Consider the following 27,991-nt stretch of genomic DNA (forward strand, 5'->3'; position numbering starts at 1 on the left):
TATGTTTTATCCCTAAACCCTGCTCTTGTTAGTGGGGTGGGGGGAGAATCCTGAGGACAATCTACTGGCTGCCTTTGTGAGAGGGATCGAGTGGAGGAGAAAAAAAGGTTGATGAAGGAGGGTAATGACTTTGACAGCCTTATCACCCCCTCTCATCTCTTCTCTCTCGCTACTGCAAGCGCAAGCAGTAAAGGTATTCCCAAAGTCTTGGAGAAAGGCAGCTTGTGGATCCAGAATCCTGGGGCAAATGCCTCCTTGACTGCTGCTGTGGTGGGCGGAAAGACACAAGGGTAGGGTAGGGTAGGGAGGGTAGAGGAGAGGTGTCATAAAAATGCACAAGCGCAGCACAAGTACTGTAAATCCTGTGACAAGTTCCTTTAAAAACGGATGCGGAGGCTTTTCCATACCAAAGGTTTCAATGAGAAAGAAAGTGCTGAGGATAATTAGCTGCTAATAATATGACATCATTACTTTTGCATAGTAAGTTACCCACTGGGCACACACTGGTTGAATCAACGTTGTTTCCACGTCATTTCAACCAACGTGGAATAGACGTTGAATTGACGTCTGTGACCAGTGAGTAGTGTCGATATGTCTGAAAAAGGCATGTAAAAGCCATTCTTTGCAAGCTTGTATCTCTTAGACCCCATTTGCCTTGTGAGATTAAAATAATAATCTTTTTCAAAAGATAAACAGACTGATTGATATTCAGTCTCCTTAGCATGCTTGTTAAATAATGCAGCTTGTTAAATTATCTGTAGCTTGTTAAATAATGCAGTTGAATGCAGAGTAGTTACTGAAACATAGCTACCAACGCTTGTGCCTAGAATTTGTTTGTAGAACTTCAACTGTTTGTAAAGGAGAATTAGAGAATATTAAAGAAGTGAAAGGGAGTTCAGATCCCCACCAACACCATACACACACATCCAGTCCATATTTTCCTAGTCGTGGAGGGGAATAAGGTGCATGGCAGCAGGGGCAGAGGCCAGTCTGAGCCCTCCTCCTAAAAAAACATGAATGGGATTTATAGTAAAGACATTTTAACTGTAAAAATGTATTACCTTTTAATGTGCCATGAACACAACCAGTTATGATGTTTTCATCTGATTGTCAAACAAATCACTTCAAAAGTAGGGTAGCTTCGCATGTTCATCTAAAATAATTCCAGCATCCGAACAGTGCACTGTACACCCACCAACTTTCCTTAAATTCGCAAGTGGCTGAAACGATCTCATCGGAATAAGCATCCGAGCGAGTAAAACAGTGCCCCTCTGCCTTATTATATGACATGCCATAATATTTTTGTCCAGACAGCATCAGATACAGTGTATATATAAAATCTACACCCCCCTAGGATTTCTGCACATTTTATTGTGGTACAAAGTCGGATTAAAATGGATGTAATTGTAGTTTTTTGTTAACAATCTACACAAAATGCTCTGTAATGTCAAAGTGGAAGAATATATTTATTTATTTATTAACGAAAATGTAAACACTAATATTCCTTGATTAGATAAGTACCCCCCCCCACCCCCCTGAAAGATTCCCCAGTCTTTGCCGATATCAAGCATACCCATACCATGATGCAGCCACCACCATGCTTGAAAATAAGGAGGCAGTTACTCAGTGATGTGTTGTGTTGGATTGCCCCAAACATAAGGTTTTGCATTTAGGCCAAAACTTTCATTCCTTTACCTTGTTTTTTTGCAGTATTACTTTAGCGCTTTGTTGCGTACATATTTCACACAGAGTGAGTCCATATGTGATTTGTTAAGCCAAATTCTACTTCTGAACTAATTTAGGTTTGCCAAAACAAAGGGGGTGAATACTAATGCAACAACTATATTTTAGTTATTACATTTGTATTAATTTGTACAAATGTGTAGAATTGTCTTTTCACTTTGACATTATGGAGTATTTTGTGTAGATCAATTACATTTTTTTTTTTTTACAATCAAATCTATTTAAATCCCACTTTGTAACATAACAAAATGTGAAAAAACGTCAAGGGGGTGTAGACTTTCTATAGGGCTACACATAAATCTGCCTCGGCCTTGACGATGATAGTAGTATTATCAGCAGCACCTGTCTTTTTACTAAAGAAATGTGTATTGTATCCCCCTAGAGTCTAGGTGCCTGGGGCTGGGTTTCTACTAAGCTAACATATGGAATTGTTTTAAGATGGTCATACCAAGGATAATTTAGCTATTTTATTTTGTATTTTAAGACCCCTGTAGGTATAAAAAAAATATATATATAAAAAAAATATTTCATGAAAATTTGGATTTGGTCTTACTGCTACTAGCCCATAGAAACGCACTGAATAACAGATTCATACATAGAAAAACAGATAGTAAAAGGACTCCTAATATTGAGTTGCACCCCCATTTTGCCCTCAGAACAGCCTCAATTCGTCGGAGCATGTTCTCTACAAGGTGTTGAAAGCGTTCCACAGGGATGCTGGCCCATGTTGACTCCAATGCTTTTCACAGTCATGTCAAGTTGGCTGGATGTCCTTTGGCTGGTGGACCATTCTGGATACACACGGGAAACTGTTGAGCGTGAAAAAACCAGCAGCGCTGCAGTTCTTGACACAAACCGTTGCACCTGGCACCTACTACAATACCCCGTGTTCAAAGGCACTTAAATATTTTGTCTTGCCCATTCACCCTCTGAATGGCACACATACACAATCCATGTCTCAATTGTCTCAAGGCTTTAAGATCCTTCTTTAACCTGTCTCCTCTCCTTCATCTACACTGATTGAAGTAGATTTAACTTTCATAGCTTTCACCTGGATTCACCTGGTCAATCTATGTTTTTTACACACAGTGTATGTTTTAAAGTGTCTGTCCTATATCTGAGATATATAAGAAACCTCAGAAAGAAAAAAAAGGTTTACTGTGGAATTACCCGTAAACCTTTTTAGTGGAAATGCCCTATTCACTTCCATGACTTTTTTTGGCCGGGTACCAGTTTCCTGGTAAGTCCCGTTACACTTATGGGGTAGAGCAAAATTTAGAGTCTCATCTTTCCATAGAGGGGTCATATTAGTGTGTAGCCCAAACCGCTCGGATGCTACAGATGTTTTTGTGAGAAGACGATTTTCGGGATGTCTCCTGGTCTGACAAACACCGCTGTAGGTCGGCCACCTTCCACCACAGTTGCGGAAGGCTGGCGGATCATAGACATTAAAATCGGTGACGGATACGTTGGATTGAGACGCAGCCCATGCAAGAAAACAGATATCGCTAACTTAAACAGACAGATTTTGATGGGGATTTTTTTTTTTTATTATGCCTAGAGCGGATTATGGGGTAGTATATATATATATATTTTTTAATGTTTTATGCCCAGCTCATGAGGCCCATTGATGATGTGAGGCCTGAGGCAATTTCCTCTTCTGCCTAATGGTAAGTCCGCCAGTGCATGGCAGCGCAGGCTGTCGGAGATAATGATCCTCTTTGTTTTGCCATTATCGCCTCGCTACGGCTAGATGCACACTACTCATTTACTGCACCCCCCTGAACACACACACAGACAGAGATACACACACACACTCTCGTCCTTCCTCTATCTGCCTCTCCCCCTAGCTCCCTCCCTCCCTCTCTAGCTGCGAGGGTAAAAGGGTCTTGTACCCAATCATCTTTACGGTGTGTGCCCTTGTGTCATTCACAGAGGGTTCTAATCTACATGGAACCCAAAAGGGTTCTACCTGGAAACAAAAAAGGTGATCCTATGGGGACAGCCGAAGAACCATTTTGGAACCCTTTTTTCTAGATTACGGCAAGAAAAATCCAGATGTTTTTTTGTAGGTTTTTTGTGTTGTTGTGTGTTTGCCTCACTTGACAGGATATATACTCTGTATTTTTCACTACCTGTATGTGAGTGAACAAAATAACTACAAGGGCTCTACTGGGAAAATGTTTCCTAATCTGAAAGTGTTTGTTTCACAAAGTGTTTGTTTCACACATCTAAAATGTAATTCTGCCTGTGATCAGAGAGGAAAGTCTAAGTACAGTTGATGTCTCAGAGAACCAATACTTTACTATGCTCTTATCGATATTCATGTTTGCAACATGGAATACAAATATCTAGGCTAGATTCTAGAATAATGCTTAAAAATAATGCTTGATAATGCTTGTGCTTTTGCTTTTTAAAGAGGGAATGTGAACTCTTTGATTAAATATGGTTTATATTTATTTTTTCTCTTTGAGAATGGTTTGCTTTATTATGATTCAGGGCATAACTTTAGTGAGTGTGAATTTACTGTGGATATCAGGTTCTTATTAAAATAATGTTTCCATGTGATTGTCAATCCACAAGTCATTTCAATTTGAGCTATTGTTAAGAATGTTTTTGAATGTTAATTGCTCGAAATTGCTAAAAAAAATAGAGAGATTTGTTAAGCTGTCAACTTGTTTCATAAAGGATGTCGGAGAGACCAACGCCTACTACAATGAAGATGAATGGGATGTACATAACTGTAACAAAACATCATGACTGCAATATCCTAGTCTGCCTCTCTCGCTCAAAACAATGGATGTGCATGGGCATAATAATCGGTGCAACAATGCAAAAGCCTGTGTGTTTCATTAAAGCAAAAGCCTGTTACTGTGCAAAACAAATAAAAGTGTTGCTTTTTCTCTGTACAAGAATGGAAATAAATCCATACGTGAAGGAAGAAAATACGTAATATTTTTTTGACAACCAGATTAAAGGATGTGATTTAAATTTAACGTCTCTGTTCCTCTCCTTTCCAAGCGGTTTCAATAGCTTGACTTGCACATCATCAGATTCTGTCAAACTTGATCTTCCCTCCCTTTAATATTGCTCTTTGTTGTCTGTCCGTGCTCTGACTTCCAACACCTACAGATAATAGGAGCATGTGATATGAGGCTAGTCAGGCGGTGGGCTCTGCTGGGACTGGGAGTCAGGCTTGTCCAAATGAAAATCTACATACTCTTACAGTGGGTTCACTCAGGCATCAAATCAGCTCAATGCACAAACAGCTGAGCACTGTGTCACACACACACTCACACACACACACAGTACACACAGTGTTTATGGTTAATCATCTCGCTTGGTGCAATGCCCATCTAATTAATCAATTCGATTCATTTTGTGCCACAAGGGTGCTTTTCATTTTTCCCCTAGATACGTTTCTTCTGTGTTGTTTTCTAATTAGCTGCCAGCCCTATCACCTACAGTCGTGGTCAAAAGTTTTGAGAATGACACAAATACTAATTTTCACAAAGTCTGCTGCCTCAGTTTTGATGATGGCAATTTGCATATACTCCAGAATGTCATGAAGAGTGATCAGATGAATTGCAATTAATTGCAAAGTCCCTCTTTGCCATGAAAATGAACTTAATCCCACCAAAACATTTCCACTGTATTTCAGCCCTGCCACAAAAGGACCAGCTGCCATCATGTCAGTGATTCTCTCGTTAACACAGGTGAGAGTGTTGACGAGGACAAGGCTGGAGATCACTCTGTCATGCTGATTGAGTTAGAATAACAGACTGGAAGCTTTAAAAGGAGGGTGGTGCTTGAAATCATTGTTCTTCCTCTGTTAACCATGGTTACCTGCAAGGAAACACGTGCTGTCATCATTGCTTTGCACAAAAAGGGCTTCACAGGCAAGGATATTGCTGCTAGTAAGATTGCACCTAAATCAACCATTTATCGGATCATCAAGAACTTCAAGGAGAGAGGTTCAAATTGTTGCGAAGAAGGCGTCAGGGCGCCCAAGAAAGTCCAGCAAGCGCCAGGACCATCTCCTAAAGTTGATTCAGCTGCGGGATCGGGGCACCACCAGTGCAGAGCATGCTCAGGAATGGCAGCAGGCAGGTGTGAGTGCATCTGCACGCACAGTGAGGCGAAGACTTTTGGAGGATGGCCTGGTGTCAAGAAGGGCAGCAAAGAAGCCACTTCTCTCCAGGAAAAACATCAGGGACAGACTGATATTCTGCAAAAGGTACAGGGATTGGACTGCTGAGGACTGAGGTAAAGTCATTTTCTCTGATGAATCCCCTTTCCGATTGTTTGGGGCATCCGGAAAACACCTTGTCCGGAGAAGACAAGGAGAGCGCTACCATCAGTCCTGTGTCATGCCAACAGTAAAGCATCCTGAGACCATTCATGTGTGGGGTTGCTTCTCAGCCAAGGGAGTGGGCTCACTCACATTTTTGCCTAAGAACACAGCCATGAATAAAGAATGGTACCAACACATCCTCCGAGAGCAACTTCTCCCAACCATCCAAGAACAGTTTGGTGACGACCAATGCCTTTTCCAGCATGATGGAGTACCTTGCCATAAGGCAAAAGTGATAATTAAGTGGCTCTGGGAACAAAACATCGACATTTTGGGTCCATGGCCAGGAAACTCCCCAGACCTTAATCCCATTGAGAACTTGTGGTCGATCCTCAAGAGGAGGGTGGACAAACAAAAACCCACAAATTCTGACAAACTCCAAGCATTGATTATGCAAGAATGGGCTGCCATCAGTCAGAATGTGGCCCAGAAGTTAATTGACCAGGGAGGATTGTAGAGGTCTTGAAAAAGAAGGATCAACACTGTAAATATTGACTCTTTGCATAAACTTAATGTAATTGTCAATAAAAGCCTTTGACACTTATGGAATGCTTGTAATTATACTTCAGTATACCATAGTAACATCTGACAAAAATATCTCATAACACTGAAGCAGCGAACTTTGTGAAGACCAATACTTGTGTCATTTTCAAAACTTTTGACCAGGACTGTACTAACAATACTTAGGCAAAACCAAAGAGGTATTATTGTAATTTTCTTTAATAATAATTAAAGTAATTATTTAGTCATTTTTTAATGAAAAAAAATAAAAAAAATAAAAAATCTCTCAATCCATATGATTTACACCGAGCACATCCAAAAAGTAGACAAACGTATGATTACACCTATGAGAAGACATCACCAGTTCATTATTCTGGATCAATAACATCCCTTGGGATTTCACCATATATCTGCTTAGTATTCACACGTCTACTAAACTAATACAATCACACAGCAGTACATTTTGTGGAATAAATGGACGCTCTGCATCATAGCGAAGGTGTGAAACCAAATAACAGTCAGCCATCATCAACTGTTTTAGTGCATTGAAGTGAAAGCCCCAATGGAAAAGTTCCTCACAGTGAACAGGATTTGGGTAATGGAGTGCAAGTTGCAATCACCACAGCTCTACAGTGTCAAGAGAATTCTCTCTGAGGTCTAATATTCCCATGGACATAGAATTCTAGTTCTGTGGATGTTCCACTATGACAGACAACAGCAATAACTGTGCAGTGCCCATGCATGCAATGTATCACAGAAGCAGTAAAAACGCATCTTAAATCTTTTTTTCGATGTTCTTGCTGCCTACACTCTGTCTGTATTTCATTCTGAAGGCAGTGCATGTCATATTTTTTTTAAACTTACTGTAGCACTGTGGTATATTGAGATTCTGCTTACCCTAGGGGCATTACATGACGATGCCAACGTAGTGAATCCTTGCTCCTAAGCATTTGGTATCTTGAATGACCCCAACTAAAACTGGAGGAATTAAGGGAAGCGAAAACATGTTTGAGTCAGCAAATTCTGTATGATTAAACTCTAAATTCACCTATTCAGTATAAGACAACTTTATGGCCTATATAATTTATACTACCACTACACAAATATGTTTGTATGTCTCTTTTGTTTCTGTTCTTTATGAAGATATTTAAACTTCCATTTTGTGGGGATACTTGAAGACATCTTGGATTCTTGCTCACCAAGAACTCTTACAATTCACCAATAACATTTCCAATGCAATCTTGACTATGGGGTTTAACTTGGGGATTCAAGCCATAGGAAACAACAAGCATGTATAGCCTAATAAATGCTATTCCAGTTAATCCAACCTGGCTACACCAAAACATAAAACATTTATTTCCTGCAAGCAGCCATCCATTATCTTTCAATGGTATACAATTAGTGCTGTTGTTTTCCTTAGAGTGTGGCCTTGGCCTACTGCCACTGAGGATCAAAGCCTTCAGATGGAATTAACTGTGTTCTGCAGATTCCCGCAGCATCATTCGTGGAGGACGGCATGTTTACTGTTATTTCTCATGGCTTTCTGTCATTCTCTGAGCAGTCCTCTTGAATCTAAAATAAAATTGAGGCATGACTTATTTGATTGCATGCACTTTTTGCACACACAATAACTGCAGGTGCATATACACACTGAATAGAGACTTGTTTAAATGTTCTACCAGTAGGCCTACACAAAAGCTGGTGCACGTGCCGTAGAATAATACATTTTAATTACTTATAGACATTTCAGGTGTAGCTTACATTTGGCAAGTTGATCGAGGGACATAGTTAGCTAGCTAAGCGCTAGATGGCTAACCAAGGCTAGCATGTGCGTGCTTCAACAAAGATGATCTAATATATTGGCTTCGCCTCTTCCTCTCTGGCTTCAATCAGAAAAATATTCTGATTACATGACTCGATCAGAAAATCCTGAAAAGAATGACACAGTGGCCACTTTCTTTAATATTAGATCGGTTTGGTCAACCTTTGAAAGCCAAAGTAAAGTTAGCGACCATTGAGCTATAGGAACAAGTTTATATATATACGAGGTTAGCAACCTTGTCATACTTAACCAGCACCATGGTGGCAGAAGATAGTGGCATTTCGGACATTTTTTCGTAGCAGGTTAGGAGAACTTACACATGTCAATTTGACATAAATTTTGATGTCAATTTGACATAAACTGTATCCCATCCAGCCATGACCCACGTGACTCGCGACGGCGCGAATAGAAAAAGAGAAATCATCCAGAAAAATGCATGCAATAAGGGCGCCATTGAAAGGAGTGATTACCGAGGAAGCGGTAAATGTGAAAGTGGACCAACTGAAGGGGAAGATTCCAGGTGTTTGTGATGCTCGTCGTTTGGTGCAACACAGACAGGGTGGCGTGAATGGGGAAACAGAAGAGTCATTGTCTGTTCTTTTGAGTTTTGATGTTGAGTCTTTGCCCGACGTGATGTTAGGATATTTCAGTTATCCCTTATGAGCTTTTGTGCCGAATCCATTACGTTGTTACAGGTGTCAAGCTTATGGAAATGTGGCAGCAGTGTGTAGGAGGGAGGTTCCTAGGTGTGAGAAGTGCATGAGACAAAGTAATGTGTAGTATTGGGGAAACAAGTGGTATGTGTTAATTGTAGGGGTGCCCATGGGGCTGGGGATCAGAAGTGGCAGGGTGCAAGAAAGGCAGTTTGAGGTTACCAGGGTTAGAGTAGTGCAGAGGGTGTCCTATGCTGAGGCAGTGAAGAAAGTAGAGGAAAATGGGTCGGTCAAGGGGGGAGGGATCCTGAGAGGATTCGTGTGAGTAGTAGATCTGTGCCAGTACAGAGGGATAGGCCAACGAGTGATATATGCTTCAGTAAGATTGGCTTCTTAGCAATGGTTATCAACTGTACCGCAGGGATGGAAGTAAGTCACAGAAAATAGAGGTTGTGGTGGCAGCTGCAGATAAATATTTGGTGTGCGAGATTTGATGTCAGAAGAGCGTGTGTTGAATGGTGGTGTCCCATCCTTCCAGGCCGTTGGCCTGAGGTAGGACTACATAGGTTTAAATAGTGGAATTGGGTCGTGGGTTTTTTATGCGTGTATATATATATTCCCCAGTCTAGTTGGTGGCTGTAACGCAACATTGATAGGATGCCAACCGCTGTTAAACCTCATCGAAGAAGAAAATGCATGCAACACAGATCGATTGTTCGCGAGAAGAAAATTGGCTATTTCTTCGTGGCTAGCTGGTAAACTGTTTTAACGTTGATTACCTACACACATCAAACTTTTTGTTGAATTGTTTTAACTTTTTAAAGGGATTTTTAACTAGCGCCAGGCTAACCAGCTAGCAAGTTCTCGGTTTTGAATAGAGGAAATGTTTTGAGTCTTCGCAGTGGAACTGTCGCAGAATTGGGAGAAACAGAGGATACACCTTGTCAGTGCGTTTCAAGGACTAACAGAATGAACACTAACAACCCTGGTCCAAGCGGTATCTTGAAACATAGAGCAACGTCAGATGTTTGGAGCTCAACCACAGCTGATCAACCATCAGCCTGGGCAGCCGCAGTAGGCGCTATGGATCTCCACTATCGTCTGGGCTTAGTGTGCCCAGCCGGTAGTACACTTGTGTCCCCCGGCGACTGGTTCGTACTTAAAACGTTCTCCATTCAGGCTGCAAAGGCTTCGATTGCCTCGTTAACTCCATTTAATGGCGAGAAGACGGAAAATATGCATACTTTCTTTATGAAACACAATTTTCCACCAACTTGCTAAATGCTATTTCCGCATGTTGCATATCGCCTTCAGCAAGTCAGGTTGCAGCAGTCTGTTTTTTCACCCCTACGTAACAGGCGTAAAAGAAACGGAAATCATGGTCTGATAGTTTCAAAATAAAAGTTGTGCTTACTGAACATACAGTTTTAAATGTATGTGTTGGATTTGTTGGATGCTGGTTGACTCTATTGATGTTCCTAACATTTCCTGTTTTTTTTGTTTTAGTGGACTGTCTGCCACAGAGGTTTTCCCGAGCAACAGAAGTTGCAACAGAGGCAGAAAGGGAAATGGCAGAAATGTCACGGTCTCTTCCAGGTAAACCATTGTGTCAATAATAAAAACATCGAATTTCAGTATTGATTAGAAATGTTGTCACATCTGTCACTGTTGTTATGTTTTAGGAACAACACTGGACACCATTAGGGATTGTATGTAATTCATTTCAAATGACTAAATAAAGTTTTTCTTTTTCGGCATACATTATTTTATGCCCTCTAATCCATTTTTTATTTTCAGGGCACAGCAGGAAAGTGGAGATGGAACAGCTGTTCGAGAGGTACTTCCTCAGTTAGTTTTTAACAGTGCAATTGTTAGATCAATGAATATAATTGATCTCCCTGGTGAAAGTATTTAGAACCTTTCTGATTACTGAAAACTCAAGACAATGGAGAGGAAGAACAGCATCCTCCATCGATGGGCCCCCACCAGCAGTCGCTTCCATACTGCACTCCACAGACTGCAGAATAACAGATTGAGGACCAATCTGGAGGGAACCTTCAGTCTGGTGCTAGAACGGAGGTTCCTCTGTGGCCTGATGAGAAAATATGCAGGTTATATACACTACCAGTCAAAAGTATGGACACCTACTCATTCAAGGGTTTTTCTTTATTTTTACTATTTTTTACATTGTAGAATAATAGTGAAGACATCAAAACAATGAAATAACAAATATGGAATCATGTAGTACACAAGAAAGTGTTAAACAAATCAAAATATATTTTACATTTGACATTCTTCAAATAGCCACCCTTTGCCTTGATGACAGCTTTGCACACTCTTGGCATTCTCTCAACCAGCTTCACCTGGAATGCTTTTCCAACAGTCTTGAAGCAGTTCCCACATATGCTGAGCACTTGTTGGCTGCTTTACCTTCACTCTGCGGTCCAACTCATCCCAAACCATCTCAATTGGGTTGAGGTTGGGTGATTGTGGAGGCCAGGTCATCTGATGCAGCACTCCATCACTCTCCTTCTTGGTAAAATAGCCCTTACACAGCCTGGAGGTGTATTGGGTCATTGTCCTGTTGAAAAACAAATGATAGTCCCACTAAGCCCAAACCAGATGGGATGGCGTATCGCTGTAGAATGCTGTGGTAGCCATGCTGGTTAAGTGTGCATTTAATTCTAAATAAATCACAGACAGTGTTACCAGCAAAGCACCCCCACACCATAACACCTCCTCCTCCATGCTTTACGGTGGGAAATACACATGCAGAGATCATCCGTTCACCCACACCGCGTCTCACAAAGACACAGCGGTTGGAACCAAAAATCTCAAATTTGGACTCCAGACCAAAGGACAAATTTCCACCGGTCTGATGTCCATTGCTCGTGTTTCTTGGCCCAAGCAAGTCTCTTCTTCTTATTGGTGTCCTTTAGTAGTAGTTTCTTTGCAGCAATTCGACCATGAAGGCCTGATTCACGTGGTCTCCTCTGATCAGTTGATGTTGAGATGTGTCTGTTACTTGAACTCTGAAGCATTTATTTGGGCTGCGATTTCTGAGGCTAGTAACTCTAATGAACTTATCCTCTGCAGCAGAGGTAACTCTGGTTCTTCCTTTCCTGTGGCGGTCCTCATGAGAGCCAGTTTCATCATAGCGCTTGATGGTTTTTGCGACTGCACTTGAAGAAACTTTTAAAGTTTGACCTTCATGACTTGAAGTAATGATGGATTGTCGTTTCTCTTTGCTTATTTGAGCTGTTCTTGTCATAATATGGACTTGGTCTTTTACCAAATAGGGCTATCTTCTGTATACCACCCCTACCTTGTCACAACACAACTGATTGGCTCAAGTGCATGAAGAAGGAAAGACATTCCACAAATGAACTTTTAACAAGGCACACCTGTTAATTGAAATGCATTCCAGGTGACTACCTCATGAAGGTGGTTGAGAGAATGCCAAGAGTGTGCAAAGCTGTCATCAAGGCAAAGGGTGGCTACTTTGAAGAATCTCAAATAGAAAATATATTTTGATTTGTTTAACACTTTTTTGGTTACTACATGATTCCATATGTGTTATTTCATAGTTTTGATGTCTTCACTATTATTCTACAATGTAGAAAATAGTAAAAAAAATCAAGAAAAACCCTGGAATGAGTAGGTGTGTCCAAACTTTTGACTGGTACTGTATATATACAGTGGGGAGAACAAGTATTTGATACACTGCCGATTTTGCAGGTTTTCCTACTTACAAAGCATGTAGAGGTCTGTCATTTTTTATCATAGGTACACTTCAACTGTGAGAGACGGAATGTAAAACAAAAATCCAGAAAATCACATTGTATGATTTTTAAGTAATTAATTTGCATTTTATTGCATGACATAAGTATTTGATCACCTACCAACCAGTAAGAATTCCGGCTCTCACAGACCTGTTAGTTTTTCTTTAAGAAGCCCTCCTGTTCTCCACTCATTACCTGTATTAACTGCACCTGTTTGAACTTGTTACCTGTATAAAAGACACCTGTCCACACACTCAATCAAACAGACTCCAACCTCTCCACAATGGCCAAGACCAGAGAGCTGTGTAAGGACATCAGGGATAAAATTGTAGACCTGCACAAGGCTGGGATGGGCTACAGGACAATAGGCAAGCAGCTTGGTGAGAAGGCAACAACTGTTGCCGCAATTATTAGAAAATGGAAGAAGTTCAAGATGATGGTCAATCACCCTCGGTCTGGGGCTCCATGCAAGATCTCACCTCGTGGGGCATCAATGATCATGAGGAAGGTGAGGGATCAGCCCAGAACTACATGGCAGGACCTGGTCAATGACCTGAAGAGAGCTGGGACCACAGTCTCAAAGAAAACCATTAGTAACACACTACGCCGTCATGGATTAAAATCCTGCAGTGCACGCAAGGTCCCCCTGCTCAAGCCAGCGCATGTCCAGGCCCGTCTGAAGTTTGCCAATGACTATCTGGATGATCCAGAGGAGGAATGGGAGAAGGTCATGTGGTCTGATGAGACAAAAATAGAGCTTTTTGGAGGAAGAAGAAGGATGAGTACAACCCCAAGAACACCATCCCAACCGTGAAGCATTGAGGTGGAAACATCATTCTTTGGGGATGCTTTTCTGCAAAGGGGACAGGACGACTGCACCGTATTGAGGGGAGGATGGATGGGGCCATGTATCGCGAGATCTTGGCCAACAACCTCCTTCCCTCAGTAAGAGCATTGAAGATGGGTCGTGGCTGGGTCTTCCAGCATGACAACGACCCGAAACACACAGCCAGGGCAACTAAGGAGTGGCTCCGTAAGAAGCATCTCAAGGTCCTGGAGTGGCCTAGCCAGTCTCCAGACCTGAACCCAATAGAAAATCTTTGGAGGGAGCTGAAAGTCCGTATTGCCCAGCGACAGCCCCGAAACCTGAAGGATCTGGAGAAGGTCTGTATGGAGGAGTGGGACAAAATCCCTGCTGCAGTGTGTGCAAACCTGGTCAAGACCTACAGGAAACGTATGATCTCTGTAATTGCAAACAAAGGTTTCTGTACCAAATATTAAGTTCTGCTTTTCTGATGTATCAAATACTTATGTCATGTAATAAAATGCAAATGAATTACTTAAAAATCATACAATGTGATTTTCTGGATTTTTGTTTTAGATTCCGTCTCTCACAGTTGAAATGTACCTATGATAAAAAATTACAGACCTCTACATGCTTTGTAAGTAGGAAAACCTGAAAAATCGGCAGTGTATCAAATACTTGTTCTCCCCACTGTATATATTCAACAATAAGGACAAGTCAACTCATATCAGTTCTATGATATTTCTGGGTGGACAAACACAATAATACTTTTTATTTTTAGCTGTTTCTGAAATTATCTATTGTTAGATGGTAATAGAGTAATTGTATAACAACTTTTGTCATTTTTGAAAGTTTTTTTGTTTAGATTGGATTACCTTTAACATATATATTTTTGTCTGTTTTATCTGTTATCAATAGATGGTCAAGGTATTGCCAACCGCCTGTCCAAAAGGCTTGCCATGGTCGGTAGTAGCATTAAAAAAAATGTGAAGGACTACACCCTGAGGAGACAAGGTTTGTCCTCACAGCTCCCACAGACCCTGGTGTATGAGGATGCAGTGCAGGTGGACAGCGCTTTCACCTAAAGCAAAGGCTTTTTTGCGGGTGTGTGAAGAGAAGCGGTACATTGAGGATGATGTCTTCACTACCAAGAAGTTCTACTCACATGAGCAGGAACTGATCGTGGAGGCCTTACGACATTACACAGAGCAAGATCGATTTTGTCTTGGGGCAAGAGCTGTCCTTGCTGGAAAGCTTGATGAGCACTAGCATGCAGAAGGACAATGTGAATTGTTCAGAAGGGCTTTTAATTGAGGGCAGTGGCAGAAACTGAAGTGGAGGACATCAAGGAAGTGGATGAGGATGATGACTGTTATGACTATGACGATTACAACGATGGTGATATTGATGGAGGAATAGCTTAATGAGGCTGAGAGTGCGGCGGCGGGGGGGGTGGGGGGGGGGTTGCATTGTCTATTTGTTGTTTGAATCTTGTTTCTTTGAACATGTCCATTCTGTTTTAATTCATGCCATTGTATTCCTACCCTTTGTTTACAATTGTATGTTTTATTGCACTTTTGGGGTTAAAAGAAGCACTATAAGCATCTGTGGACATTTCTGTTTAATTGTTCGATGCGATACACTCCATTGTTGCATGTCATTTCCTATTTATGTCATGGTGAGGAGAACCTGACCTGCGCCTGGTATACCCCAACCTGAGTCTAATGGAATAGACAGTTTGCTTCCTCCAAAGTATTGTCTTTTCGTTGACCTGTTAGTTGTGGAGTTTGTAAATATCAATTTAGATTATTTTGTAAATATTATCATTTGAACATCTAGATCAACATTGTCATCTTTAAATAAAAGAATAACTTCTGCACCTGATCCTGCCTGGCTCCCGTAACATTTAATGGTTCAAAAATGGGTTTAGCGACTAAGGACTCAAGCTTTAAGGGTTTAGTATGTAGCCTACAGAGAAACAAATGTAGAGATCAAGCCTTGTAGACTCGTTATATCTGATAAATTGACTTTACTGGAGAGAGGAGACTCGGTGTGGTCGAAGTAGCACATTTAATAAATAATTATTCTAAACAAACCACAAAGGTGTTAGAACTACTATTTCGCCGCCATTTCCGGTTGCCGCCACTGGATGCGATGCAACGTGAAACGGAGTTGTAGATCTTCAAAGAAAGCGCAGGTGTTTTCGAACCATTACAGTTCCTAAGCGCTGGAACATTTTGCCGTTTTTGTTTTGGAATCACAATCATAAAACTTCCCTTAAACATATTACACAATGTTCTCAATACAATTTAGGACTCAAAGAATGAAAATAAATAAATGTATGCACTCACTAACTGTAAGTCGCTCTGGATAAGAGCGTCTGCTAAATGACTCAAATGTAAAAATGTAAAGTGGTGAACTTCATTTTTAATAAATAGATCTATAGGCTTTTAGCTAGGGTTGAATTTATCATCAGTAAACTTTGGAAACAGCTTGATTGTACTACTACAGACTTTTAATGATAAGAATAAGCACATATTTGATTGATCAGAGGGTTTATGTCCAAGCCAACAGGCTTTGGGCGAGAGCTTCAAACGCTTCAGTTTTCACTATCTGAATGCCTGAATCACTACAAATCAAATCACATTTTATTTGCCACAGGCGCCGAATACAACAGGTGTAGACCTTACAGTGAAATGCTTACTTACAAGCCCTTAACCAACAATGCAGTTTTAAGAAAAATAAGTGAAGTAAAAAATTACAATAATAATAATTAAAGAACAGCAGTAAAATAAAATAACAGTAGGGAGGCTATATACAGGGGGTACCGGTACAGAGTCAATGTGTGGGGGCACAGGTTAATTGAGGTAATATGTACATGTGGGTAGAGTTAAAGTGACTATGCATAGATAATAAACAGAGAGTAGCAGCAGCGTAAAAGAGGGGATGGAAAGCCATGATTAGCAGTTCAGGAGTCTTATGGTTTTGGGGTAGAAGCTGTTAAGAAGCCTTTTGGACCTAGACTTGGTGCTCCGGGTACCGCTTGCCGTGCGGTAGCAGAGAGAACAGTCTATGACTAGGGTGTCTGGAGTCTTTGACCATTTTTAGGGCCTTCCTCAGGAAGCTTGGCCCCAGTGATGTACTGGGCCGTACGCACTATCCTCTGTAGCCCATTGCGGTCGGAGGCCGAGCAGTTGCCATACCAGGCAGTGATGCAACCAGTCAGGAAGCTCTCGATGGTGCAGCTGTAGAACCTTTTGAGGGTCTGAGGACCCATGCCAAATCTTTTCAGTCTCCTGTGGTGGATTAGGCTTTGTCGTGCCCTCTTCACGACTGTCTTGGTGTGTTTGGACCATGATAGTTTGTTGGTGATGTGGACACCAAGGAACTTGAAGCTCTCAACCTGTTCAACTACAGCCCCGTCGATGAGAATGGGGGCGTGCTCAGTCCTCTTTTTTTCCTGTAGTCCACAATCATCTCCTTTGTCTTGATCACGTTGAGGGAGAGGTTGTTATCCTGGCACCACACGGCCAGGTCTCTGACCTCCTCCCTATAGGCTGTCTCATCGTTGTCAGTGATCAGGCCTACCACTGTTGTGTCGTATGCAAACTTAATGATGGTGTTGGAGTCGTGCCTGGCCATGCAGTCATGGGTGAACAGGGAGTACAGGAGGGGACTGAGCACGCACCCCTGAGGGGCCCCCATGTTGAGGATCAGCATGGCAGATGTGTTGTTATCTACCCTTACCACCTGGGGACGGCCCGTCAGGAAGTCCAGGATCCAGTTGCAGAGGGAGGTGTTTAGTCCCAGGGTCCTTAGCTTAGTGATGAGCTTTGAGGGCACTATGGTGTTGAACGCTGAGCTGTAGTCAATGAATAGCATTCTCACGTAGGTGTTCCTCTTGTCCAGGTGGGAAAGGGCAGTGTGGAGTGCAATAGAGATTGCATAATTTGTGGCTCTGTTGGGGCGGTATGCAAATTGGAGTGGGTCTAGGGTTTCTGGGATAATGGTGTTGATGTGAGCCATGACCAGCCTTTCAAAGCACTTCATGGCTACAGACGTGAGTGCTACGGGTCGGTAGTCATTTAGGCAGGTTATCTTAGTGTCCTTGGGCACAGGGGCTATGGTGGTCTGCTTGAAACATTTTGGTATTACAGACTCAGTCAGGGACATGTTGAAAATGTCAGTGAAGACACTTTACAGTTGGTCAGCGCATGCTCAGAGTACTTGTCCTGGTAATCCTAATGGCCCTGCGGCCTTGTGAATGTTGACCTGCTTAAAAGTCTTACTCACATCAGCTACAGAGAGCGTGATCACATAGTCATCCGGAACAGCTGATGCTCTCATGCATGCTTCAGTGTTGCTTGCCTCGAAGCGAGCATAGAAGTGATTTAGCTCGTCTGGTAGGCTCGTGTCACTGGGCAGCTCGCGGCTGTGCTTCCCTTTGTAGTCTGTAATAGTTTGCAAGCCCTGCCACATCCGACGAGCGTCGGAGCCGGTGTAGTACGATTCAATCTTAGTCCTGTATTGACTCTTTGCCTGTTTGATGGTTCGTCTTAGGGCATAGCAGGATTTCTTATAAGCGTCCGGCTTAGAGTCCCGCTCCTTGAAAGCGGCAGCTCTACCCTTTAGCTCAGTGCGGATGTTGCCTGTAATCCATGGCTTCTGGTTGGGGTATTTATGTACGGTCACCGTGGGGACGACGTCCTCGATGCACTTATTGATGAAGCCAGTGACTGATGTGGTGTACTCCTCAATGCCATTGTAAGAATCCCGGAACATATTCCAGTCTGTGCTAGCAAAACAGTCCTGTAGCTTAGCATCTGCGTCATCTGACCACTTCCTTATTAACCGAGTCACGGTTGCTTCCTGCTTTTGTTTTTGCTTATAAGCAGGAATCAGGAGGATAGAATTATGGTCAGATTTGCCAAATGGAGGGCGAGGGAGAGCTTTGTACGCGTCTCTGTGTGTGGAGTAAAGGTGGTCTAGAGTTTTTTTTCCTCTGGTTGCACATTTAACATGCTGGTAGAAATGAGGTAGAACGGATTTAAGTTTCCTTGCATTAAAGTCCCCGGCCACGAGGAGTGCTGCCTCTGGATGAGCGTTTTCCTGTTTGCTTATGGCCTTATACAGCTCATTGAGTGCAGTCTTAGTGCCAGCATCGGTTTGTGGTGGTAAATAGACAGCCACGAAAAATATAGAAGAAAACTCTCTTGGTAAATAGTGTGGTCTACAGTTTATTATGAGATACTCTACCTCAGGCGAGCAAAACCTCAAGACTTCCTTAATATTAGATTTCGTGCACCAGCTGTTGTTTACAAATATACACAGACCGCCACCCCTTGTCTTACCGGAGTCAGCCGTTCTATCCTGCCAATGTAGCGTATATCCCGCCAGCTGTATGTTATCCATGACGTCATTCAGCCACAACTCGGTGAAACATAAGATATTACAGTTTTTAATGTCCCGTTGGTAGGATATCCGTGATCATAGGTCGTCTATTTTGTTTTCCAATGATTGTACGCTGGCTAATAGGACTGATGGTAGAGGCAGATTACTCGCTCGCCGTCGGATCCTTACAAGGCACCACGACCTACGTCCACGATATCTCTGTCTCTTTCTCATGCGAATGACGGGGATTTGGGCCTTGTCGGATGTCTGTAGAATATCCTTCGCGCCCGACTCGTGGAAGAAAAAATCTTCGTCCAATACGAGGTGAGTAATCGCTGTCCTGATATCCAGAAGCTCTTTTTGGTCATAAGAGACAGTGGCAGAAACATTATGTACAGAATAAATTACAAATAACACGAAAAGACACACATAATAGCACAATTGGTTTGAGGGCCGTAAAACGGCAGCCATCTCCTCCAAAAGACATGGGCTAGGGTTGAATTTACTCATCATATAGGCCAGGCTACACATATTCATATACAGCATACGTAGGCCTACAAGTTGTTGAAATTTAAAGGAAATGTTCCCGCTTTTGCAGAGACTGCATTCACGGTAAATGCTGCATAAATCGGCTCAATCTGAAATTACCTTTACATTTCTATCGCCTATGTCTCAGCTGTGATACTTTCTGAATTTTCTGATTAATAAATTATTGTTGCTCCATCGTTCTTTTGTTTGAATCACAGCTACGTTTTCGTATATAACGTCGGATTGTTTTAAATAATGTATGTAACAAATAGGCTAACAACTGACAGTGTTACAGAAACCAGAAGAGTTGTGAACTACAAATATGGCGCCAGTCTGTAGTTTTCTTCCTAACCCTAACCCTAGCTCGGTTGATCTTCTTTATCAATATCTTCACCAATATCATTTCAATTGACGTGTAACATAACATGTACCTTCATTAATACCTAAATAAAGCTGTACTACATCAGCACATGCCATTTCAATGTTTTAAGTGGTGCACTTTTTAAATGGGTTTTTCAGTCATTAAAATTCAAGCATGAAATGTGGGGCTGACATTATTTAGTAAGTGTCCCTTAGTGAACCTTCATATGTAGCTACGTTACGATATTTCAATCTATTCATGATTTAGAAATAATTAAAGTGTGGTTAAAATTGACCTTTGGGGGAGACCACTGAGCCCCCCATGTGCATCAGGGTTGGAAAATTATCTCAGAATCATCCCAAAGATGTATTTGTGCCAAACCTCAAGTCTGAGCTACAAAAGACAATTAAGTCAATTTTTTGCATACATGACCAGATCTGGCTTGATAAACACATAGGGTTTAAGTGCATCAAACACTGAATAATAGGTCAAACAAGTATGTAAATGTATATATAAAACCGAAAAGAGATCGTCATTAGAGCCTCAACAAATTATTTAGTCTATATCATATGTGTGGCCATTAAACACCCTATAATCTATACCATAGCCTATACAGGTGCATTATCATAGGCCCTATGTCTATTCAGGATATTGCTTGACAATGACGCACAGAATTCATTATCATGCAGATGGAAGTGCCATGATTTGTGTTTTAACTTTTGATGATGTTTGCCAAGAACAAGTAGGGCGCAAGCAGATGGACTCATGTTCTCCACTCGCATAAATTGCCTATATACTACGGCGCCATATGATGCAAGCAGCCTATCACCATACATGTTAGAACATACACTTATTTGCATGGTTTTAATATAGGCTGTGTTGACATATAGACGTAGGTCAATGTGAAGAAGTAGCCTATAGAGCCCAAGCAGATAGATGCACCTGTCGCATCCTTGGGCCTATAATAAACTCCACTATAAAGATGTGCTTATTATCGCATAGGCCCATAGGCTGTTGCGTAGGTTATTTGAAGGAAAGTCGGCCATGTAATAACATCGACTGTTGTTCCCTGTTACGAATCGATTACACATATTGGCCTTAAGTAGACTACAATTTCTACAAGTAGGCTAATATAATGGAAAGTGGACTACCAGTGGATCATACTGTTGTGCAGCTGCATGTTTCGGATGTTAGGCCGATCATTTGTCTTTATCATCCTTTTTTGACGTTGCTTACTGACTGTATATTTCGGACTTCTTGTCTGTCTGTCATACCCATGCAAATTCATCAGGAGAAAGTAGTCCCACGGGAGGCTCCTGTAGCCTAGGCCTAAATGGTGCAACATTCAACCCCTAATTCATCTGACACACCCCTCACTCAGGTCCACTGATGTCAGAATCACTATTTCAATTTCCCTACAGATTCAATAGTATTTGCATTTCAAAATGCAATATTCTCATACATTTTGATGATTTTTTCTCTCATTAATAGACATTCACTAAGAGGCTATAAGTTGTTCAGACCAATGTGCTGCTCTAACATTTTAACATCAAACATCGTGCCGTGTGACTATACAGTAGCCTACATCTGTAGTCTACTGTAAAATCATATGCTGCTTTAGGCTAAATACTATAGTTTTCTGTGTGTTTCAATAGGACAAATGGAAAGAGTTCCTACTGTATTCAAAATGGTGGTGTAGTGTACCTACAATGCACTGCTTTAATGAAATGTTGGGTAACATTCCACTCAATAGGAGTGAAACGGTTGGATAGGTCTTACTAGTGTTGGATTTGGAAAGTTGCATTTTAAAAAGGTGTTATTGCATAGTGTTGCAATGGGCAGAACTGTCTTTATACGTCAACGCGAAGTGCCTGGATACAGCCCTTAGCTGTGGTATATTGGTAATATACCACAAACCCCCGAGGTGCATTATTGCTATTAGAAACTGGCTACCAACGTAATTAGAGCAGTTAAAATACATTTTTTGTCATACCCGTGGTATACGGACTGATATACCACGGCTGTCAGCCAATCAGCATTCAGGGCTCGAACCACCCAGTTTATAATTACAAATAATTTGTAGACTGCATATTATCTGCAAACAGATATGTTTGACTAAAACATAATCAAACCTTGCTTACATTTGTATACGATCACTCGTCTCTCTATTATGTGTGGGAATACTTGGGAACAGATTTCTTAAATTAAAATCACTTGGACCTCATTTCCTGGTGTTTTTACAGTCTTTTATGTCCTACAATGAAAATGTAAAAAATAAAATAATAACAATAATTTTGTTTCTCAGAAAACTTGAGGGGCCAAATAAAACCACCTGCCAGTTGGGGAACCCTGTCCTAAATCATCATTTGAGAAACATGCAGTTTAAAGTCCTTTGCCAATGGAAAGGAAGACGCTACGTCCATGGTAATAGATCAACACATGATTCATATCTGGGTTTTGCATCCCTAAATACATTGTGACATTTTCATTGTTTTCACAGCCCTTTAAGTAATGCCAATAAGGACAGTGACCGGAGTAAAGGTATTATTGCATGTGTGCTATGCCTACTGCTTCCAGAATGTATAAGATTATAAGAAACGTTTACAGTAAATGTCATTCTATCTGTACCATGGATGACAGAGCTGACAGTTTTAAACATATGGCTCAGTTGGTATGAGCAATACGAACACTTACATGCCAACAAAAACAAAGAATGGGCAGGTTGTTTAAAAATGGTATTATCTTTATTAACAATATTCTGAATAGGATGTTTACATACTGTACATGCAACCAAGTGACTGCAGCATTACTGCAAAATGGAGGCAAGTGACGAGAAAGTAGAGAACGTGTTTGTCTGTCCTGTATTAACCACCAAAATACTAATAGGAAGATTTGTTCTATTTGAAATGTTCATAAAGTTGGGCGATGTCCAATGTCACCAGGGTGTCTGGGGCTATCTGGAACACAAATGTATGTATTATGACTCCTTATAACCAACTGCATATTTCATGTATAGTTATGAAATGGACTAAATACTAACATGTACTGCCATGCAGTTAAATACTATCACACGCATAACACATAAACAAAACAATTCATTTGACTTTCAATCCTCTTTCTGTCTCACATAAACATCAGGTAGATTACTTATCCTCATGAGATGGAAGCATTTCAATTCAATATACTGGACACTTGGTTTCAACATATTTTTGTGACTCAATTCCCACCATTAAAAACAAAGTAAATAACCATATTTTTCCGACTCACATCTGACACCAGCATGGCGTTGGGCAAGAGTGTCAGTTATGGGTCCCACTGACCCAGCAAATGCAGGACCTGGGGGCCAGGGGGGTACTGGCAAGACACATCTTGATTTGTGTACACTTCATTTTGGCCCATTCTACCCCTCACATTCCCATGCATGCAAATGGTCCGCAGTTTGTTGCGCTTCGTAAAAGAAGGGCCAATAAAGAAATATAAACTGCTGAAAGATAGCTAAAAAGGAACATATCAATTCCTAGATTAGACAAAATACAGCTAGGAATCCACTGGGGCCCGGCTGGCCCTCGCCACTTCTTGGGGGGACTGGAGGTCCACTGGGGCCCGGCTGGACCACGCCACTTCTTGGGGGTACTGGAGGTCTACTGGGGCCCGGCTGACCCTCACCACGTCTGGGGTGGACTGGAGGTCCACTGAGGCCCGGCTGGCCCTCGCCACATCTGGGGGGGACTGGAGCAATGTGCAAAAGGACTATTGTTAAGTTACACTAATAGGCTATCAAGAAAGATCTGAAAGTTTAATATCAAAGGTGAATATTGAATAACAAGGCAAAACCATAAGTTACAGGACATTACTTCCATTAATAAGGCATTATTCTACACCTGATCAGAGAGGGAGAGAGACATTAACCCCTTTACCAAAAGAGCAACTTCTATCTACAAAAATCGATTATTGTGCAGAGCTTCCCTTACTTCTTTTTCACCCAATAAAACCTCTTGCATACAGTTGTTAAGAGTCATTTCTGGGGCCGGCCTACAATATCTATTCAGTTATATCAAGTAATAATTTCATGGGAAAATTGAACAATGACAAGATAGAATGAGAGAAAGATATAATTAATTTACACCTACTCATTTCAAATTTGAAGTCCCCTGCCTTTGCCAGTATGTCTTCCAGCTTTCCAAAAGATGCCGGTCGCTTGATGGTTAACATGCCCCAGACATCTAATGAAGATGGTCCCCTCCTCAAAAGAGCGGTAGGGGAACCAACCTTTTCCACCACATTCATCTAACAGGGAAGACACAGAGAGCTTGGCATGGATAACATACATACTGTATATATCAAACATCAAATGTTACATACTACATTACTGGTAACACTAAACAATACAATTACATTTAGTCTGTAATCTATTGATGTGACTAAATGTATCTTCAATCTATTGATGTGACTAAATGTATCTGTAATCAATTGATGTGACTAAATGTATCTTCAATCTATTGATGTGACTAAATGCATCTGTAATCTATTGATGTGACTAAATGTATCTGCTGTTTGCTATTGTCAGAAAGGAAATCCCTTTAAACATAAAGATACTAAATTTAGAATTGAAGACGTCTTTAACCGCCTGACCTAGATCTGCTCGGCTCCTCCCACCCTCCTGTGGTCCAGTTGTGTTCACACCTATGAAAAATTAAAAGAACATGGTGCAGAGTGACACTTGACACAATATAGGACAAGTATAAGCACCCACCTAATTATTATTTTATTATTATTATTATTATTATAGGTATTTATGGTAAATCTGTTTTTCAATAGTACTTTACCTGCGCTCCACTAGTGGCCAGGTGCTGCACCTCCTTTTGTTCTCAATTTTAAAATCAAGATGAGGACAACAGCTTCCACCCCCAGATCCTCGAAATCGGACAACTTAATAAGAATAACATTTATTAAAACTACATGAGGAACCAGACATTCCATTTATTTTATAAGAACTAGTAAATTGTACACTTTCTTTTTATACTGAAAACAAATGACTAATTGCATTTTCTGTAACACAATCATTCTGTCTAAGTAATCTCTGAACCTATATTAACCTCTTGTCTTCTTTCATACTTCTTATCTTACCCTATGTGAGGTTCTAAAACAGTAACACTTTATTTAAGCCCACACTTATCAGCAGCTTTTAAGTAAGAGCCAATAGCTGCAAGGTCACTGGTTCAAATGACTGGAGGGTTGCTGAAATCGAATTTAAGTAAAACCTAATAAGGGTCCAATAAACTACCTATGAAACACTTATAAACTACAAATTAGTGGCTAAAAGGTGTGGGCTAAAATATAGTGTTAGGTTGCAATCCTACTCTGACCTGGGCTTTAAATGACTTTATGTGGTCATCAACTCTTCTTGCCCTAACGTCTTCAGTCACCAGTCCTTTATCCCTTGACTCCCTGAGCTCCTCAGACATCTTCCGGAATCTCCTCCTCTCCATCTCACCTAAACTCCCCCACCTGCCACTGAGGTTTGTCAGGTCACCTGAGATGACAATATGGTCTACTGATGTCAACTATAACAGAGGATATTGTCGTGGTGAAAGTGTCGTCAGCTATTGGTTTCCTTGAACGATACAGGATCACCTTCAAACTCCTCATGCTCACCTACAAAGCGCTCAATGGACTGGCGCCCTCATACCTCACTGTTATGATGAGTTTCTGGTATCGAGAGGTTCAGGATGCAAGAGAGTATTCGACACTCAGCTGGAGAGTTGATTCATCTTTATTTAATGGTTACAGTACTGGATTCAATGTGACAGGCGGTACGGGCGTAGCCTCTTGTCATCTGAATGACTTCCATAGAAAATCTCTCAGTTTATATAATGCTCTCTGAGCTACTTCTGTCCATCAGCTGCCAACCATTATTGAGTGTCACTCATCTACTACAATAGGATCCCCATACATGGTATCGTGTGGCACCCTAGCCAGGCCAGTCCCTCACGTACCCCTCCTAAGATTAGCAACAGAGGCCCCCAATCTATCTTGGCCCACCGACCCTCTGTCACTCACCCGTGACATCAATAACACATGGCGTGCCCTTGTCCTCTCTATATGAGATCAATCGACATGAACCAATACTGTATCAAAAGACGTCATATCACTCACTGACCTTCTGCACTCCTACATTCCGACCTGCTCACTGCACTCCTCTAACAATGGCCTCCTCATCATCCCTTGCACCAGGCTCCGCTCCATAGGAGACGTTGCTTTTAGCAGTGCAGCCCCCCAAAATAACACACAAAAACGTATAAAAACTGGCACGAATCTCTGGTTTATTGTACAGATGCGGTGGTACAAGACAATGGGCGCTCTTGCTCCAGCGCCACAGGACACAGTTCTACCGTGACAGCGCTAAGGCGAGCACACCGTGTTGTTTCACTATTTAACCAGATATTCAACTGACTAACAGGCCAGATACGGTAGGTTATAAACACACAATAACACACGTGACCCATGACTGTATCAATATTATAGTCTACATATAATATCATCTAATAATATGATAATATACACCATTAAGCTGACACTTTTAAGCGACTTAGTCACGTCATGCGTAGCTTAACCTCTTTCTAAATATGTTGGAAAACAAATTGCTTTATGTAATGAAGAGTACATGTGTAATAAAACAAATCACTTTTAAATTATTCTCTAATTAAACATTACGGAATACCCAAGTCGACTGTTTTATTGGTGTGACATGCGTCACCTAACTTGTTATTGGTGGGTGGGGTTTTCCCTATAAATTTCCAGTGTTTCCCAGTGGCCAGAAGATTCCCATTATAGCTATAAATCCACTCTCTCCAAGCATCACCACAGATGGTTTCCCCGTCCCTCTGTAAACACAAGCCAAGAGCCTCGGTGTCTCCCTGGATAGTTCCCTCTCTTTCGAACCCCTCACAAAAACCAGCACCCGGACAGCATTCTTCCACCTCTGAAATATCTCCAGGCTGCACCCCTCACTGTCACACTCCAGCACCGAAACCCTCATCCATGCCTTGGTTACTTCCTGACTAGACTACTGTAACACTGATCACCAGATGCCTTGGTTACTTCCTGACTAGACTACTGTAACACTGATCACCAGATGCCTTGGTTACTTCCTGACTAGACTACTGTAACATTCATCACCAGATGCCTTGGTTACTTCCTGATTAGACTACTGTAACACTCTCATCACCAGATGCCTTGGTTACTTCCTGATTAGACTACTGTAACACTGATCACCAGATGCCTTGGTTCCTTCCTGACTAGACTACTGTAACACTGATCACCAGATGCCTTGGTTCCTTCCTGACTAGACTACTGTAACACTGATCACCAGATGCCTTGGTTCCTTCCTGACTAGACTACTGTAACACTGATCACCAGATGCCTTGGTTCCTTCCTGACTAGACTACTGTAACACTGATCACCAGATGCCTTGGTTCCTTCCTGACTAGACTACTGTAACACTGATCACCAGATACCTTGGTTACTTCCTGACTAGACTACTGTAACACTGATCACCAGATGCCTTGGTTCCTTCCTGACTAGACTACTGTAACACTGATCACCAGATGCCTTGGTTCCTTCCTGACTAGACTACTGTAACACTGATCACCAGATGCCTTGGTTCCTTCCTGACTAGACTACTGTAACACTCATCACCAGATGCCTTGGTTCCTTCCTGACTAGACTACTGTAACACTGATCACCAGATGCCTTGGTTACCTCCTGACTAGACTACTGTAACACTGATCACCAGATGCCTTGGTTACCTCCTGACTAGACTACTGTAACACTGATCACCAGATGCCTTGGTTACCTCCTGATTAGACTACTGTAACACTGATCACCAGATGCCTTGGTTACCTCCTGACTAGACTACTGTAACACTCATCACCAGATGCCTTGGTTCCTTCCTGACTAGACTACTGTAACATTCATCACCAGATGCCTTGGTTACTTCCTGACTAGACTACTGTAACACTGATCACCAGATGCCTTGGTTCCTTCCTGAC

The 27,991-nt window shown here is 41.6% G+C and overlaps 1 long non-coding RNA gene across 1 annotated transcript; it reads left to right on the top strand.

Moving 5' to 3' along the window:
* Positions 1–10,580: 10,580 nt before the first annotated feature.
* On the top strand, positions 10,581–15,067 carry LOC311106421. The gene is made up of 3 exons (XR_014610326.1): positions 10,581–10,669; positions 10,871–10,910; positions 14,579–15,067. It is a non-coding gene; the product is annotated as an uncharacterized lncRNA (long non-coding RNA).
* Positions 15,068–27,991: the final 12,924 nt, after the last annotated feature.

This window comes from Coregonus lavaretus (genome assembly GCF_964263955.1).
Source record: "Coregonus lavaretus genome assembly, chromosome: 31".
Taxonomy (NCBI): domain Eukaryota; kingdom Metazoa; phylum Chordata; class Actinopteri; order Salmoniformes; family Salmonidae; genus Coregonus; species Coregonus lavaretus.